Here is a 19,428-nt window from a genome sequence, read left to right as displayed (position 1 = left end):
TGACTAATGTAACGACTGAAAATGATAGCCTGGACCTACAGTTTATTGTGCCGTCCGAAAGTTTTCATACAAATATTAAAGTGGTAAATGAAACGTACCAAGAATTCTTTTGTATTGCAAATAGAATTTTCACGATTACCAATATTTATTTGTTGAGTAAATAAAACTACGTATTTGCAGTCAATGACTTTGCTTACATAAGATTAAGTATCTCGTGGTCTTGGGTCAAGAGTTTTTATAGCATTTTTCTTATGGATTCTACCAAAATTGTACACCGATTTTTTTTGCAAACAAACACGACGCAGGACGTTTTCTTTTTCTATTTATTATTTCTAGCTATATCCACTATCACACAATCCCAAATCACATTAAATGAAATACGTTAATATGCTGGTTAATATATGTCGATTAGCACAAACAAAAAAAAATACATAAATAAATTAATTTCTTAAACTAAGTAAATAGAATAAAAATGTGCGAGAATTAGAACACCATATAAGCGTCAGTCATTGAAAACTACGGAAATTCTCCCTTCAAAACTGACGGCTGTCAACTGATCAAAACATTCGATACTCCTAACTTTATCTCTGCTTTACACATGATGTTGTAAATTATGAAAACAAAAAATGACTCCTGTGGCTAAACCGCTGAATGGATTAGGTAGGTAAGACACACCCGACATAACCAAAAACACAAGTATGGTATGATCAACATTTGTGTGATGAGCATGCTTATTGGCCGTGTTCTGGGTGTTATAATACCTATGTATTTATAATGTAGGTATACCTATATATGGTATAGAACTAGGTAAAGTATATATAGTTTATCAGTTGTGTTTGCACCCATAACACAGGACTCAAGCTTATAAATAGCTTAGGTACTATGGGGCTATCCGACTATGTATGAAGGTGTTGCGATATTTATTTATTTACTAGCTTCCGCCCGCGTTCGCGGTTCGGTTATATCGCGTTTCCAAGAGAACTCTTCAAAAGTCCAGGATAAAAACTATCCTATGTTCTTTCTCAAGGTCAACTCTATCTCTGTACCAAATTTTATTAAAATCAATTCAGTGGTTTAGACGTGAAAGCGTAACAGACAGACAGAGTTACTTTCGCATTTATAATATTAGTACCTAGTGATTCAATCAAAGTGTTGAATCAAGAGTTGTTTTGTGCTCACTTCCATTACTACAAATTATCGGCCGACTTAAAGTTTCCATTGTACGGGTACTTTTAACAGGAAAATAATTATGTTTTGATATGGGTTAAAGGTACAAACTTTACCTAGTTATTAACGAGCTGTCGATTACAATAACATTATAATAATAATTATTGTGTGTACCTATGTAATTTTACATTAGGTTTCGCGCAGCCGGATAAAATGTATGTAAATAGACTATTTTCAGCTATTTTAGGTTTTGTGTAGGTACCAAAATTCATTTACTTATATCGGTTCACTCCAAGGGACAAAGTTACTTTAGCTTTTATAATATTAGGTACTCATTATTTTATAATAAGTACATGATTTGTATTTGAATAAAACGTAATTGTTATTATAAAATGACGATCATCTATATTTATAAAAAGAAACTTAAAACTAATAAAGGGCGTGGAAAAATTGGTCCTCATCGCTGTCACCCGGTAGTGTACCCAAAAGGCTGGCTGCATTGCCACGTTGAATGGCAATGCTTAAAAGATGGGCGAAAAAGAGTCTGCTCTTGGGTCACAAAAACACTGGTACTCAGTTGCATCCTTTTAGACTGGAAGCCGACCCCAACATAGTTGGGAAAAGGCTCGGGACTCGGGAGATAATGAACTTCTTACAATGGTTTGACAAAAGAAGCAATTTTGTTTACGGGTAGACTGCCCGTGACCATGGATGCTGTAAAGATACGAAACGTCGAGATTAAATAATATATTATTAATATAACTCAATCCTTCTCCGTGTGAGAGGAGGCCTGTGCCCACCCGTGGGACGATAAAAAGGCTGTAACAGTGACCGCGATAAAATCCGTAAAAGTTTTATTTAAATGTCTAATATTCGAGAAATCAATAAGCAATTTTGTTAGTGATTTCTAAGACTAGTGCCAACCTAAGTTCGCCTCTAATTTTCAAAAAACAAACTAGTTAGACAAAACTGATTCTATTTTGGTTAACATAAAACATCTGTACGTAATAAAGAGTGCTATTGTTTATACCTATATTTAACACTTGTCTGTTTTCTGATTGATTTGTGTGACAGCCAGTGGTCGTCTTATGTTTCTCTGCCGGGGCTGCGGGATTGTTTGCGCGAGTTACCGCGGCCCTTTTACATAAAGGGCTTAAGAAGGAACATGGTGGGTTTTAGTAAGTAAGAGTGTGGTACTCCCTCACGCTGCACCCACAGCTGGAGCAGTCATTTGATGATTTCCCACAAAAAAATTTAGAGGACTGTACCTACCATCATCATCTGCCTAGCCTTTTCCCAACTATGTTGGGGTCAGCTTCCAGTGTAGTCGGATGCAGCTGAGTATGTTCAAGGAGCGACTGCCTATCTAGCCTCTTCAACCCAGTTACCCCAGCAACCCAATACCCATAGGTAAGACTGGTTGTAAGACTACTGGCTTCTGACTATCCGTAACGACTGCCAAAGATGTTCAATGACAGCCGGGACCTACAGTTTATTGTGCCTTCCGAAACACACATACTTTTTATGATATTATTCTTAATAGGTGATGATATTAGTATTTCTGCTTACCCCCTACCGATTACAGAGCAAGTTACGTTCACAATAGAACTAGGTATTCTCACGTATGTTAGAAACAGTTTAACCACTATGCTTGCGTGACTGATCGGCTTTATAATCCAGTTTAAATTGAACCCTGGTTTAACGGCCTGTTTTTACTATTACATATGCTTAAGAAGGTATAGACAAATGTGTAGTTATATGTATTTGTATGGAGGTTATGCTTAACCGATTTCCAAAGTAGGAGGTACTCATCATCTCCCGAGCCTTTTTTCTGACTACGTTTAAGTCGGCTTCCAATCTAACTGGATGCAGCTGAGTACCAGTGCTTTACAAGGAGCGACTTCCCTATCTGACCTCCTCAACCCAGTTACCCGGGCAACCCAATACCCTGGTTAGACTGGTGTCAGCCTTACTGGCTTCTGACTACCCGTAACGATTGTCAAGGAAGTCTAGACATCTGAACAACTGAAATACAATCACTGTCTAGAAAGATGGACTTCAACAACGACATTTTATTTTCTGTTTTCAGAAGTCTTTTTTTAATCAGACAAAGTCAGTTAAAAATAGCGTTAACTTATAGAATTAAGGGTCTAGTATTTCTGGTTGAATTATTATAAAATGGGGCCGTATGACCTTCGTACGTATAATCTGTCGGCTGATGCGTTAATGCACTCAAATTGTCTGCTTTAATTTGTTTGTGTTCATGGTCTGTGTAACTTTTATAGGTTTTCTAATTGAAAGCATGGTTTTTAGTGTTTTTTAAACTGTCAATTAAAAGAAAGCACTAGGAAACCATACTTTTATAAATACAACTTAATCATGGTCAAAGTTTATTAGACTTTTCTTACAAGTCCAGATAGATTTTTCTAACATAACCAAAAAGAGCTACGATACGATGTTCTACAATGAAGTTCCATTTCATATCTTCCGGCTCCATCATCAGATCAGTTTGACAGTACCATGTTGTATTGCCATCAGAACTAAATACAGCTGTCGATTTTCTTGACGCTACGATCATTTCTAGATTGTTAAATAGTTATCTAACTCAGATTCTATTACATAGTCAGTTCAATACAAGTCGACGTCAACAAAAGCGTATTTAAAAACGACTACCGAAATTAATGACTGAAATACGTCGGTCGGCATACAGTATTAATCGGTAATACATGAGAAACGATGTTTTTCATGGATCAACTGCCTATCTGACCTCCTCTACCCCAAAATACAAAAATTTTAGAGCGGATTTGCATACTGTTTTCACTTATGTTCCTAGTAGTATAGTTTATATAGGAATCAAAATTCCAAGTACTTCTATAAAAAACTTTCTAATTACTAAACCAAGTTGAAATTCATAATTTTCCACCATCTTTGGCAGTCGTTACGGGTAGTCAGAACCCAAAAAGTCTGACAGCCAGTGTTACCAATCGGTATTCGATTGCCCGGGTAACTGGGTTGAGGAGATCAGATAGGCAGTCGCTCCTCGTAAAACACTGGTACTCAGCTCACAGCTGCATGCGGTTAGACTGGAAGCCGACCCCAACATAGTTGGGAAAAGGCTCGGCAGATGACAATGACTCTTTTTCCCAAGTTTGCTACAATATGACGTAAGTATGTTTACCCATGTATGTAAGTGAGTCTGCGAACATTCTTGTATTTCATAATATTTGAAAAGAATCCCCATTATGTTTGGAAACACAATTGTCAATCGTTTTTACTGGTATTTTGTAAATGTATGTGTTTGACGGCTAAACAATGAATTACATTCAAATATTTTGAAGATAAACAAACGAATATCTTGGTTTTAAAACAATTGCTCAGCCTTTACTCAAGTTTGAGGTCGGCTTCCAGTCTAATCGGATGCAGCTGAGTACCAGTGTGCCACATGGAGCGATTGCCTATCTGACCTCCTCAACCCAGTTACCCGGACAACCCAAAAACAATGAAATTCCATAGGGTATTGTCCGGGGTATAATCCTTGGTAAAATTTATTGACAAAAAACTTGGTAAAACTGACTGTTTCTGTGTTCTAACTACACATAACGACTGCCAAAGAAGTTCAAATGATTGCCGGCACCCACCAATTTAACGTGCCTTCCGAAACGCCTAGGAACTCGTGATGACATGATGGTCATCCATCCACGGACCGACCGCACCAAGCGTTGCTTAACCTTATGATCGATCGACCCATGCGGTTGTTACTTAGCCATAAGTTTCTTATTATAAGGAAATATATAAATTACTTGTTTTAGCCCTTGAACTTAACTTTTTGTAACAAAAACCAGTATATTTATGTTAATAACTACCTAATTAAACAAAAAAAACATACATTAGCCGATTTCCCGCGGTTTCACTCTTGTTCCGTGGAAACTACTGCCCGTACTGGGATAAAATATAGCCTATGTTACTCGGGAAGAGTGTACCTTTCCAACAGTGATAGAATTTTTCAAATCGCTTCAATAGTTTCGGAGCCTCTAGAGTACAAACAAGCAAAAACATATTTCCTCTTTATTATATTAGTATGTAAGTTTGTAATAGATGAGACACAAAAACTATAAGTATGTACCTACAAGATGGGAACAAAAAATCTTTGTAATAAGTTAATTTACCTGTGTATAATTATTTTTTGCTCAGCTGTTTTATAGCGTTTTGAGATAATACTGCTCTTTGAAGCGGTTTAGCATGCTTTTCCTGCGGGTTTTTCGAGGAAACTTTAACTACATAGGAAGAAGTACTCTAGCTAGAATATACAACATTTAGATAAGTAATAGTGCTATTTTCAGCACATAGATTATCCCTACTAATATAATAAATGTGAAAGTAACTCTGTCTGTCTGTCTGTTACGCCTTCACCACTGAACTGATTCTAATGAAAGGTACAGAGATAAAGTTGACCTTGAGAAAGAACATAGGATAGTTTTTATTCCCGGACTTCTGAAGAGTTCCCTTGGAAACGCGATATAACCGAACTGGACGCGGGCTAAGCTGCGGGCGGAAGCTAGTATAATATAAATAATAGTAGGATATTATCAAACAGTGAAGATATAACCATTAATATCGTAGCGTTATTTATCGTTTCCTCATAACAAAATTCTCTAATATTCTTCTCATCGTAAGTACTAAGATTTAAGATATTTTTGTCGAAAGATCCCTGATATAAATAGTAGCTATATTTCTTACAGTGGGTGGTGTTACAGAAATACGCAAGATAATTACCTACTTATGTAAAGAGGATATTGTAAAAGAAAATTGTTTTTGGGTTTTTACATTTAAGAATTTTACAGGAAAAATTTGTAAGTATAATCATCGGCACGGATATTGAGCCCTGACCTTCACCTGCGCAGAAGCGATTTATTGGTTTATTGCCATAAGTGTACGGTGCGCAAAGCGATCCCCACTCTTCCGCCGAGAGCTCAATATCCGTGCCGATAACTATATGAAAGAAATGAAATAACGAATAAGAGTACCCAATCAAAGTTTTTCAGTCGTTCTGATACCGCCTAAATACCTGATCTGTGTACCTGTAATGTGCGTACTACCATTCATCTTCATACTGATTTATGAGCCCAAACAAACTATCGGCCGACTAAAATTTTGTTGAAAAAGTACCGCAACTGAGAAAAGCATAACCCTTCTGGAGAGTCGGTTAAATTAGTTCAGATACGATGATGTCCTCCTAGCCGATTATCGGCTACGGCAGCTGTTCTCATTCAAGGAGATAAGCCAACTGCGCAGGACGTATTATTGTGCACGCACATTTGCTTGGACACAGGTGCACTCCCTATTACTTTACTCTCATAGCGCGATGGGACGACAATCCGACACCACCGGAGAGAGATCACAAGCAGGGCCGACTGCAACGTGCTCTCCAATGCACTTTCAGATATATTGATCAATAAAGGAATTAATGTATATGTACTAGCTTCCGTCAGTGGTCTCGCTCTTACACACTTACCGTGGGAATGACTTCGAGCAACCGGATAGAAGTCTATAACAATCGGTCATCAAGTAGTTACTGAGATTAGCGCGTTTAAGAAACTCATCAGCTTTCTAATGTAGATTATTTTATCGTATCGTATCGTATGCCAAACATCCCCAGAGGGGCCCAGCAGGGCCAAGGCCTGCCGGGGCTGCGGGATTGTTCGAAAGAGTTACCGCGGCTCTGGTACATCAAAGGCCTACGACGGAACACGACGGTTTTTAGTCAGTAAGAGTCTGACACTCCCTCACCGCTGCTAACCCACAGCGGGAGGGGGCATTTGATGATTTTTGACGACGTTAAAAAAAAGGTATGCCAAACATTTGCTCCATCCGTGAATCGAATCCATCATCGACATCGACTAATTTAACTATACTTAATAACGGGGTCAAGTATTTAAGGATTTTTATTTTTAACCGACAATGCAGAAAAGAAACAATGATTTTCTTGAATTATCCCTACTAATATTATAAATGCAAAAGTAACTCTGTCTGTCTGTCTGTCTGTGATGCTTTCACGTCTACATGATTTTAATAACATTTGGTACAGAGATAGAGGTGACCTTGAGAAAGAACATAGGATAGTTTTTACACGGACTTTTGAAGAGTTCTCTTCGGAAAGGACGCGGACGAAGCCGTGGCCGGAAGCTAGCAGACAATAAAGGAGATTTATTTTATTATACAAGTTTTGCGGTTTTGCGTGGCTCAAAATTTGCTACATTATTTACCTTTTGAAGTCGGTTAAATAGGTGTTTATAGGTATGGAGTATTTCTGTAGCTAATTATTATTTATCATACTAATAATATAAACGAGAAAGTTTATGAGTTTGTTTAAACATAGATTTATGTTTATTGTATGTTATAATTAACATTTCACCTTCTCAACCTCTGATTATTATCAGATAAATTCTTAATAATCTTGTAAATGCGAAAATAACTCTGTATGTTTGTCGCGCCAGAACTACTGAACTGATATATGTAAATGGTGCGATAGTCTAGACCCTGAGAAAGGACATAGCCTACTTTTTATCCGGATACGGAAGGAAGTTCCCTGGGACGTGGGTGCCCGAAGCTACTGAAACGATTTGAAAAATTCTTTCACTGTTGAAAAGCTACACTCTTCCCGAGTAACATAGGCTATATTTCATCCCCTTATAGGTACGGGAAACGGGTGAAACTGCGCGAAAAGGGTACCCTATACTAATAAAATAAAGACGTTTTTTGTTAATTTGTTTGTATTCAAAAGGCTCCGAAACTGCTAAGCCGATTTGGAAAACTATTCCACTGTTGGAAAGTTACGCAAGTGAAACCGCGGGAGACACATGTTTTGTAAATATGTGTGTCATCATATATTGGCATAATTAAATAAAAACCGGAAAAATCATTGGAATTATATTACTAATGCCAGATCAAATGCATTATAATTCAAGATCGTTACTCACTATTTATTTTCACGGTCATTTTTGTAAACTGATAAAATGCTGGTTTTTGTGATTTTTACTTAGGTAGATCTTAATTAAAACCACTTACTACTTACTTTAGTTTATATGATTTTAATTAGAATCACTTAAGTTTATATAAATCATGATTTCACTCATGTCTCGTGGAAACTACTGACCTAACCGGGATATAGCCTATGTTACTCGGGAATAGTGTAGCTTTAAAACAGTGAAATATTTATTTGAAATTGGTTGAGCATTTCTGAGTTTATTTATTAAAAACGTACATACACTCAGAAAAATACAAATATTTCCATTTTATAATATTAATAGATTTTTTTACAAAACTAGTTGTTTTCCCGGGTTTTCACCCGCGTCCCGTGGGAACTACTGCAAGTACCGGGATAAAATATAGCCTATGTTACTCAGGATTAAAGTAGCGTTCAAACTGTGAAAGGATTTTTCAAACCGGTTTCGGAACCTTCAGGTTACAAACAAACAAACAAATAGATGATTATTCTTTATAATATGAAATGGTTTATCACGATTTAAAATAAACTATAAGAAAGGGAAATATGAATGATTTTTGTATAAAAACTGAATCACTTTTAGAAGTGTGACAAATTCTTTCTTATGTAAACAATCTTACATGAACCAGCGATAAGAATTTTTGCTCTCATAACTTCTGCAATTTTCTCAAAATTACGATTAAAAAAAAAAAACTTACCTAATTTGTTTTTAGTCCATTTAAAACACCACACAGCACCACTTATAAATATTTGACCAACAAATCATATTTTATAAATACACTTAAACCATTTAATAGGAATTTTATATTTATAAGTAAGTAAAATGTTTTTTTATTACGAGATCTCTCGCGCCATGACAGTAGCGCGCTTCCGCCGGCGTTCGATTTTCAAATAAACTATCCAAGATGGCCGCTTGAATGACAAGGTGATGTGTAGTGAGGTGACGGCGGGAAAACTATCGATAGATTTTCCGATATTTTTGTTTGGTTTGGCAGCATGAAAGTGTATTTAATTATGAGTTATATTCTCTTATATCCGTTATTTATCTTTGTATAAGTTCCGCTTTATGAATGTCTAATGAATATTTTTATGAATGTCAGCTAACAATTTTGGTTTTATTTGAGCATTAAAACTAACAGAAAAATATTTCAATGTATCGTTTACTTTCGTAAGTATAACTGTCACTATGTAATCATGTTCTGTTTGTATTTTTTTAAATATACAACTACTACTCAATAAATCGATAGCAAATACATATTACCTAAACATTTCAAAACAGTATTATTATTTTCATGGAAAACAGACGGCACAGATTCACGGAAAATTAACTGGTCACGTAAGATTTTTCATGCTCCATTTATCATTACTACTTATACTGCACATTCCCACTCGTTAAATTTTACACCTACTTTTAGAGTATGGGTAAAGCAAATCTGACTTGCTTACTGACTATCAACGATAAGCTGAAACTACTGGTACTTCAAGCGTGAAATTTTGCACGAACACTGCTGAAAAGATCACTGGAGATCAAAGGGGGAGGCCTATGTTCAGCAGTGGACGTCGTATGGCTGAGATGATGATGATGATGACTGCTGAAATGTCGATATTGAGTACTTCAAAAGAGATTTTTTTCGAAACTTCTGGTTTTACAGCAAGTTATACACCGCCTTTTTGAAAAAAAATCTTGGTTTTGCACTGCACACAGCTGGCCACAATATACAAATAGGTACATAATAATACAAAAGTCGAATAAACACGCAACTGACAGCCCAACATTCTCAAACGCACACCAATTTGGAACGTATCACTTTTTTTCAGTATCAAACTGACGTTTATTCATTCAAACTGTCGGTAAAACTACAGACTACACTCTTCAGAGCTGTTGTAGAAATCTGTATGCATTGAGAACAAAATGACTAGCGGAGATGTCATAACGGAAAATCTCCTAAGAAAGTAGCGCGACAACATGCGGGGGAGCGGGGACGAGGAACGTTACTGTCTCCGCCCTTATACGCCTTTTTTGGGCCTGAACATTTTTTTATGTATATAGGTATAGATTTTACCTTTTTTTTGGGCGGACTTTTTATTTAATCATACAATATTTACAACACAAAAAAATATCCTAGTAAAACAATAAAAAAAAACACTATATCTAAAAAGCGTCAAAAAATTCATCCTCATCGCTGTCAACTGTGAGCGTACCCAAGAGGCTGGCAGCATTACCTCGTTGGATGGCCATGCTGATCCTTTGTCCGAGGTAATAGCCAGCCTTTTGGTCACGAGAAAATTTTACCTAGTTTTAGGTACTAATTATATATGTACGCTCTACGAGCAGGGCATATTGAACTTTAATATTATGTATTAACACCTTGTAACCTATGATCACAGATTGACTTTGACTTTGTAATAACAAAAATCGTTAACAGAAGTCTCAAAGAATCGTAACGCCTCGATAGTTCACTCATAACTGATCTTTTCGGTCATGTCCAACGTACGGATTTGACCTAAATGAAGGCGCCTGGCCTACCTATATCATGGCATCTCTGCTAATTTCCTTACTCCGTGTTTGTACTTTATAAATCATTATTTATAGTTCTCTCTTTAGAAAAAAATTCACGGAAAAGTTTCGTACTAGCGTTTGTTTTTGTGAAATCTTCAAGGTCGTTACGGGCGTGCATTGAGAGAGAATTAAATTGTATTGCAAGCGTCGGTGACCTGTTTTATTTAAAATAGTCTTTGTTTACCTACTGTTGTATATTGAGATTTAGTAAGCACGTTGAATAAGTGGGTCTCGGCTGTCATTTGGATATCTTTGACAGTCGTCACAGGTAGTCTGGCAAACAGTCTTACCAAGGGGTCTTGCCCTGATGACTGGGTTGAGGAGTTAAGATAGGCGGTTTCTCCATTTACCTAATACAATGGTACTGAAGCCGTCCTTAATATAATTGAGATTATTCCGTTTGATAATGGTGTATAATTTTCTTCGTAACAACGAAACTAGGACAACAACATCGTTTAGTGATCTTCAAAGCATAAGTATGATGCGAGTGGCAATTATACGTTCTGATTACGTCCCGATCTTTCATCGCTGTTTTTATAAGAAATGGCTTTTTAGGACAGATCAAGAGAGATTTAAATAAATGTGTTTTCATGAAATGCACAATAGGTAGGTACTTTGCATACATACAATCAAATATGTTCAAATGACAGCTTGCGCCCAATTCAACGTAGGTACCCTTTGATGTATTATTTAAAATGTATTATATCTATGATTGAAAAGTGGGATATCCCACAAAACCAGAACGTTTTATAATATGTGAGGAATCATATCGAACCTTATTTATTTATATCCATGCACATATTTTCTATTCCATAAGTAGTTACAATTTATAATATAGTCACATGTCATATCAGTTTGTCTGTTTGAAATAACTTTCTATCTACTGGATGGTTCTTATAGATTCCGCACATACAAAACGAATTCGGAAGAAAATTAATGCATATTTATCATAATCTATACATAAATAGGTACTTATATATAAAACGGGGAATTTTGTCCTTTGTTTTCGTGTTGTATTGACCAATGCAAGATAGTGCATTTTAAGGAGGCTATAGGCTACTTTTGAACTGAGTTCGTGAAATAGTTCCCACGGAACGCGAGTAAATCCACTGACAGAAGCTAGTGCTAGATTTAATAAGGATGTTTACAATAATTGTGTTTGACCTTACAGCAATTATCTCACTGCAGATTAAAGGTCTTTGTAAACAATGAAGTGAACAGATTTCAAATCTCGTGTATAGGATTTCAGGTTAATTAAGTCTTAATTTTCCCAAACGTAGCTCACGCCCGTGACTTTGTCTGCGATAAAATAGGATTTGTAATGAAGAGGAAAACTAAATAAGTATGTAGTAATTAAAGGAATAAAATACTCCTTGTGAAAGTACTTAATAAAAAAACAGTCCGGACGTACCTAAATATAACCTTCCTCTATAAATAAGCCATCCAAAACCGATTTTTTTTATGAAATCAGATGTTCTTGAGATTACTTCATATAAACAAATTCTTCGGCTTGATAATATTAAATCTCTTCAAAGATGAGAAGAAGACATTGTTGTACCTACTGAAATGTTGTTTTGGCACCAAATATGTCTAAAGACTAGATACTTGCAAACGTAGGATACACACTGGTATAATGTAGCTTTCTATAATCATTGATTTTTTTTATTGCCTATTTAAGCACTAAATAAAATTTAAAAAAACAACTTTAACTAAAGAACACACAAAAGAATAATAACTGCCAAAATGTCTAGAACAAAACTGCCATAAAGTAATCACATTCATAATTTATCGATATCGACACCCACTACAACACTAAAACGTCGAGCACCGTGTAATTTGGTGACACGACACTAGCATCGCTACGTCCATGATTACCAAGTGCCGAACATACTCGATTTAACGCATACACAGATATATAATGTACTAACTTTATATATAGACGTATGTATAAACGAAAATCTTTAAATAGTTATGTGTAGTAATGTTGTATGTACTTTCTAAGTATATCTTAGACACCATTGACTGTGTTTCGGATGGCACGTTAAACTGTAGGTCCCGGCTGTCATTGAACATCCCTGGCAGTCGTTACGGGTAGTCAGAAGCCAGTAAGTCTGACACCAGTTTAACCAAGGGGTTGCCTGGGTAACTGGGTTGAGGAGATCAGACAGGCAGTCGCTCCTTGTAAAGCACTGGTACTCAGCTACATCCGGTTAGACTGGAAGCCGACCCCAACATAGTTGGGAAAAAGGCTCGGAGGATGATGTTGTAAAGCTGAAGAGATTGTTTGCTTGGACAAGCCAATCTAAAGAAGAAGTTAGCCCATTATTGGGCAATAAATGGGCCAATTTAGGCGGCCGAGAAAGCCTATTATATTATTTTTATCCGCGTGCGAAAAGTATATAGTTCCTGTGGGATACTACACACTAGATACTTCGGGAACATACTTGATTTAAACGCATACACAGATATATATGTACTAACTTTATATATGTATGTATGTAGATGTGTATAAAAGAAAATTTTTAAATAGAAACTACCTTTATGTACTAATATTGTAAGAGTTTATTTGTTTGAAGTAGGATCAGGAATACTTTTAGTGTTAGATATCCTATTTATTGAAAAAGGCTATTTAGGTTGCGTAGTGCGCAGTGTAATTCACATGGGATGCGGGAAAAATTTATATACGCTGGTGAAAGCTATAGTCTTAGTCTTAGTCTTCTTCATCATCATCATCATCATCTCAGCCATAGGACGTCCAATGCTGCACATAGGCCTCCCCCTTAGATCTCCACAGACACCTGCTGGAGGCGACCTGCATCCAGCGTCTTCCGGCGACCTTTATAGTCTCTTAGAAAGTCGGTAATAGTCTCTCTTTACAATAAAGTCTAAAACTTCTGAACGGTCTTTTGGAAGGAACATAAAGTGCACCCTGACTATCATTTCAACATCTTTGGCAGTCGTTAAGGGTAGTCAAAAGCCAGAAAGTCTGACAACCAGTCTCACCAAGGGGTATCATGTTGACGAGTAACTGGGTTGAGGAGATCAGATAGGCTGTCGCTCCTTGTAAAACACTGGTACTCAGCTGAATCCGGTTAGACTGGAAGTCGATCCCAACATAGTTGGGGAAAGGCTAAGCAGATGATCATATTGATCACATGAGGATATTATCGTTCTCAGATATTGATAAAGATAACCTGTTTACATAATAATGTTATCAAGATGAATACAAAATAAATTGTAGATTTGTGATTCATCCGTCACCGCAATACAGTATTTTCTGTGATTTTAAACAAAAGACAATCTTACCCTTTCGTCAAAAATCATCAAATGCCCCCTCCCGCTGTGGGTTAGCAGCGGTGAGGGAGTGTCAGACTCTTACTGACTAAAAACCGTCGTGTTCCATCGTAGGCCTTTTATGTACTAGGGCCTCCTCTTGCCCTCGGGTCTCGGAGAAACTTTTTCCCATCCGAATAAAATGTCATTTTTTTGTCAATTGACAGTTAGTTCGAGCTCATAAATCAGTATTCAATTGAATAGTAGTAAGCACATAACAACGGTCAGGTCTGACTGACTAAAACTTCTATTTATTCTTAAAAAAAGAATTACAACCATCAGCTCAACTGTATGGTTCAGTAATTTTAACACGAAAACACATAACTTTTCGCACAGTTAAAACACCAGTTGCTTTGTCCCAAATACCTAACTATATTTATCTACCGTGTTTCGCAGTAATATCCGAAAATACTCACTAACTATATTTGAAATTAGCTAAACTCATTAGACCAAGTGCTCACTGCTCAACTAATATAATTAAACAAAGTGGATTAATTTACACTAATAAAATAAAGAGAAAATATTTGTTTGTTTGTACTCTTAAACCTTACCTTTAACATCTTGAGGAAACCTGGACTATAAAGTCTGAAATCACCAAACCGCATTGAGCAAGCGTGGTGATTAACGCTCAATCCTTCTCCGTGTGAGAGGAGGCCGCAGCCCAGCAGTGGGACAATAAAAGGCTGTAACAGTACCCTTAAAACCTTCGAAACTACTGAACTACAGATTTTAAAATTCTTTCACTGTTGAAAGCTACACTCTTCCCTAGTAACATAGGCTATACAGGGTTATAGGTAAAACACTAACAACCTCTCAGGACCATATTACTAATATCATAAACTAAAACTTTTGTTCTATGACTTTTAATAATTCTCAGATTTTAGTTCATCAAAATTTTCACACAAAAATTAAAATATTTCAAGTGTACGCTCTAAAAGTTACGAAGTCTATGCGAAGCACAGTAAACAGTAGTACAAAAGACAGCGGAGGGGAGCAGGGAGCGGGCCTCGGGCGGGGGGGGGAGCGTTTGACCTATTTACGAGCGGCCGTCAGTCGCTTTTATGCGCCCGCGTCGCATCATACGTGTTCTTGTAGGGAAATTCGGTGGTGCGAACGTAATTATCTTTACAGTATGGCGTATCGATATTCAAATGTCGAGTACACGGAAATGGTGCGAACGCTGGCTAGGTGTGATGACAATGTTTCGGAAGCCTGTCGCCAATACGCCATACGATTCCCAAACATCCCTACACCTAGCTGAGTAACAATGCTAGCCGCCACACAGCGGTTACGAGATTACGGGCAATTCCGGCATGCCATCAGGGATAGTGATCGTCCACCGAGGCACACAGTACGTGAAGAAGACGATATTTTGTTTTTTTATTTTTTTTTTATTTGACCTTTTCGTAAAAAGGCGGGAAATCGTAGCGTAGCGAGTTACCAATCCAAAAGTATGACTAGGTACGAGAATAGTGCGCGGGAGGCGTAGGGTAGACAAAGATCTTGCATTTCATTCTAAAAATGCAAACTCTTCACCAAACGAATTTATTGTAATGTGTGATAATCTCGACTCGTCCGCACACTCTAAGGTCGACTAATCGCTCGACTGGTCTCGATCGGGCCTTTTGTTGGTGAAGAAATGGTAGGGGCGTGCTTATCACTATAGCAAAATAGAGTTGAAATGTGTTAGATAGAACAATGAAATCTTGTAGGTTTGTTTTTGGCAAATGTATTATGTTTTATAAAAAGTCATAGAACAAAAGTTGTAGTTTATGACTTTAGTAATACAGTCCTGCAAGGTTGTTAGTGATTTCCCAATAACCCTGTATATTATCCCGGTAGGGGCTGTAGTTCTCAAGGGACGCGGTTGAAACCGCGGGAAAACGGCTAGTTTACATGTTTTTCGGACTTTATAGGTGAGGTTTTAGGGTCAATAAACTTGTTTGATTTTATGTGTTTATGGGAACATAGTAAAAGTTGTGGTTGCCTAGTGGGTAAAGAACTAACCTCTCAAGTATGAATGTGTGGGTTTGATTCCAGGTCAAGCAAGTACCAACGTAACTTTTTCCCTCTTATTATAAAACGCGGTATTAAATAAGTATCGGCTTTTGTACTACCTTTAATCCACCTTTAAGTACGACCTTGAAAAAACGTTATTACAAAACGCAGTTTATCGCAAGTCCTATTACTATCTGTAGTACTAAAGATAAACCATCGAGCCCCCTAGTTTAACTGCAGTACTTAGTCGACAAACGTCAAATTCCGACATTATTTACCTTTGAGGTTATTTGTTTTGTGATGAAAAAAACGAAAGTGGATATAAATATGTGTGATTTAGAATACTTGGATGTGTTAGAATACTATTAAGAGTGTCCGGGGACCCAACAGAGTGCGTCATCGAGAAAATCTCTTCAAATTACCTGACGACAATTTTCGATATAAATATCGATTTACGTTTTTCGAAATAATAGTCAATTGAATGCATGATGATAATCCAGGTTGATCCTATGATGCTCAACTGGGCTGCGCCATAAAGTAAGTAGCCTTTACAGTGAAAGTAGGTTGCCAAAACATCCTAATTAATTGTAGGTATAAGAGTCAAAGTTTTTATTATGGATGTTTGTTTATGTTCCACGCAAAAACTACCACATAGATTTTGATGAAACTCCGAAAATATATCGGATTATCATACAGTCTACTGTTTATTTACAGATTCAAGACTATTTTGGCGTTTTGCACACCGTATCTCTGCCAGTAATATGCAATGTTTGTAAAAGACTGGAAGCTTGCTAAAATGTACAAAAATGCCTAGATGAGAAAGGGAACAAGATTGTGTGATGAAGAACAGTGTCCAACATGTTGCATTTGACTGTATAAATAGACATCGGAATAAAATATAATTTTCTACTTTTATGTTGTTTCAAATGTTTCATTTTCTTTTGGTAATTTAATGCACACGATATTCTGTGTGTAAGTTATTGTGCACTTAATTTTGAAGAGGTTCTAATTAGATGCACAACGTCTTATTTAATCATTTAAATCGGGATGAAAATAATCCAAATTATTTCTAACCTAAAAACAAAACATAACTCGGATACGCGCGCTGACGTTCCGTTATACGCGCAAACTCGATAGTTGTTTAAAAGAGAATAATTGGATCATGTATATCGTTAAAAGATACTAGAAATATAAAATTACCTTTAAATAATAAAAAGTAATATTTTCAACTGCAGAGATATTTTTTTTATTATCATAGTTATTTATTTTTCATCAAAATAGACTTAACAAAATAATGTAAAAAGGAACGGCGCATAGAATTCGGAACGATTGAACGAATGATTTAAATATTTGTTGCTTATAATCTGTGGATATTATTTGAACCATAGACAAATCGAAGTACTAGACAGTCTTCTCTTAGTCTACGTTTTGTAATAAGGATGTAAAGACTATCGTAAGTACCGTAACAAACCAAGACGTCTTCAGTCGGGTTTAAACCACTACTTGCGGCAGTTTTTATAATAAGAGGGTTTAAGTTTGTATGTATTTTGTAAGTATACCTTGAACAAAAATTGCTGATTGAAGGTGATGGATAACATCCTAACGACACATGGACTTAGTCTGAAATTAACAACCCGAATTGAGCAAACGTGGTGATTAATGCTCAATCTTTCTACGTGTGAGAGGAGGCCGCATCACACACGTGGGACGATGAAAAGGTGATCAGGAAAACAAGCCTAGATTCTTACAAGATTGACTATTGATAACAAGACAATAAGTTTTCATAACTTGAAGTTTTCCCCTGCTACTTGATATTATTAATCATGTATTGTATGATTGTAACACCTTCACATTAGATGTCTTTACGGATTTTAATAAAATCTGGCAGTATTATGGCTTATATATCTGAATAACAGTTAGACTACTTTTTATCCATGAGCGGCAAGTAATTTCCACGGGACATGGATAAAACTTAGGCAAAGCTATTACCAAAATCTATAATTGTCTTACAAATCAAACAGGCCAAAAATAAACCAACTACTCAGATGTACCTAAAACCAAGGGTGGCATGATTTGTACTAATTATTGATAGCTTTCGTGTATGATAGTGACGTCATAATGACGTCAGCGCTTGCAACTTTGATGAGCACCATACGCAGCTGAAGAGTATCTATGTATAGAAATAGATAGAGTATCTATGTATAGATATATCTATGAATAGATATTTTTTTTGAAACGACGTCAAAAATCATCAAATGACCCCTCCCGCTGTGGGTTAGCAGCGGTGAGGGAGTGTCAGGCTCTTACTGACTAAAAACCGTCGTGTTCCGTCGTAGGCCTTTAATGCACCAGAGCCGCGGTAACTCTTTCGAACAATCCCGCAGCCCCGGCATGAATAGAGATGGACTGCCTCGTTGGTCTAGTGGTCGCAAGCGCGGCTGCTGTGCTCGAGGTCTCGGTTTTCGGGTCGGGCCGAAATCGCTTTGTGGGTTTTCTTAAGCTTTCACAAAGCAGCCCGTATTCTAGAAGTTGGTGATTGATTCACCCGTGCATTGGAGAGCACGTAAATGTCGGTCCTGCGCCTGATCTCTTTCCGGTCGCGTCGGATTGTCGTCCCATCGGGTTATGAGAGTGAAGGAATAGGGAGTGCACCTGTGTCTGTGTGTGATATTTTTTTTCTACCAAAAATCGTTGCCAGATGCCTCAAAGAATCTGAACTCCTCGTTAGGCCACTCGTAACTGATCATTTTGGTCATGCCCATGGCACGAATTTGACCTAGGAGAAAGCGCCTGACCTTCCTGCGTTATGACATTTCCGTTAATCTTTCTCTTATTTTTAAGAATGAAGCTGTGCTTGTCCGAAGTTGGCTACCATTGGCCTAAACTGGATACCCTCTTGATCAGTTTTATACCAGAACACATAGGGTTTTATTATCCTGAAAGAAATACGCTAAATTGCAGGATCACTGGATGAAAAGCAAAGCCAAGTGCGAGTCAAGGTTTCGTACCATTATTTAAAACTAGCTATTGCCCGCAACTTCGTTCGCGTGGAATAGTGACTACCAGCAGATTTTTGATTTGACCAATAGATGGCGCTATATGTCCGGAATAATTTTATTTTTATTTTTTTGTAATAAAAACTATCCTATGTCCTTTCTCAAGTTTCAAACTATGTCTGTACCAAATTTCACACAAATCGGTTCAGTAGTTTAGGCGTGAAGAAAAGACAGACAGACAGACAGAGTTACTTTCGCATTTATAATATTAGTTTGGATGAGCAAAAAAATCACTTTTGTTCTATGGGAGACCCCCAAAATATACACTGTGAAAATTTCAACTCTCTAACTATCACGGTTCATGAGATACA

The 19,428-nt window shown here is 36.9% G+C and overlaps 1 protein-coding gene across 4 annotated transcripts in view; it reads right to left on the bottom strand.

Annotated features, from left to right (window-relative positions):
• The window catches only part of LOC110378514 (anoctamin-4), a 39,237-nt gene extending 30,094 nt beyond the window's left edge, over positions 1 to 9,143 (bottom strand). For 3 of the 4 annotated variants that reach the window (XM_064042675.1, XM_064042677.1, XM_064042678.1), the window contains exon 1: positions 8,869 to 9,143. The gene's annotated coding sequence lies outside the window, so the exon portion shown is untranslated. The remainder of the gene's footprint in view (positions 1 to 8,868) is intronic. The other variant, XM_064042676.1, reaches the window with a different exon arrangement.
• Between the last annotated feature and the right edge of the window lie 10,285 nt (positions 9,144 to 19,428).

This window comes from Helicoverpa armigera, chromosome 29 (genome assembly GCF_030705265.1).
Source record: "Helicoverpa armigera isolate CAAS_96S chromosome 29, ASM3070526v1, whole genome shotgun sequence".
In the NCBI taxonomy this organism is placed as follows: domain Eukaryota; kingdom Metazoa; phylum Arthropoda; class Insecta; order Lepidoptera; family Noctuidae; genus Helicoverpa; species Helicoverpa armigera.
This window is presented reverse-complemented; position numbering and strand designations above follow the sequence as displayed.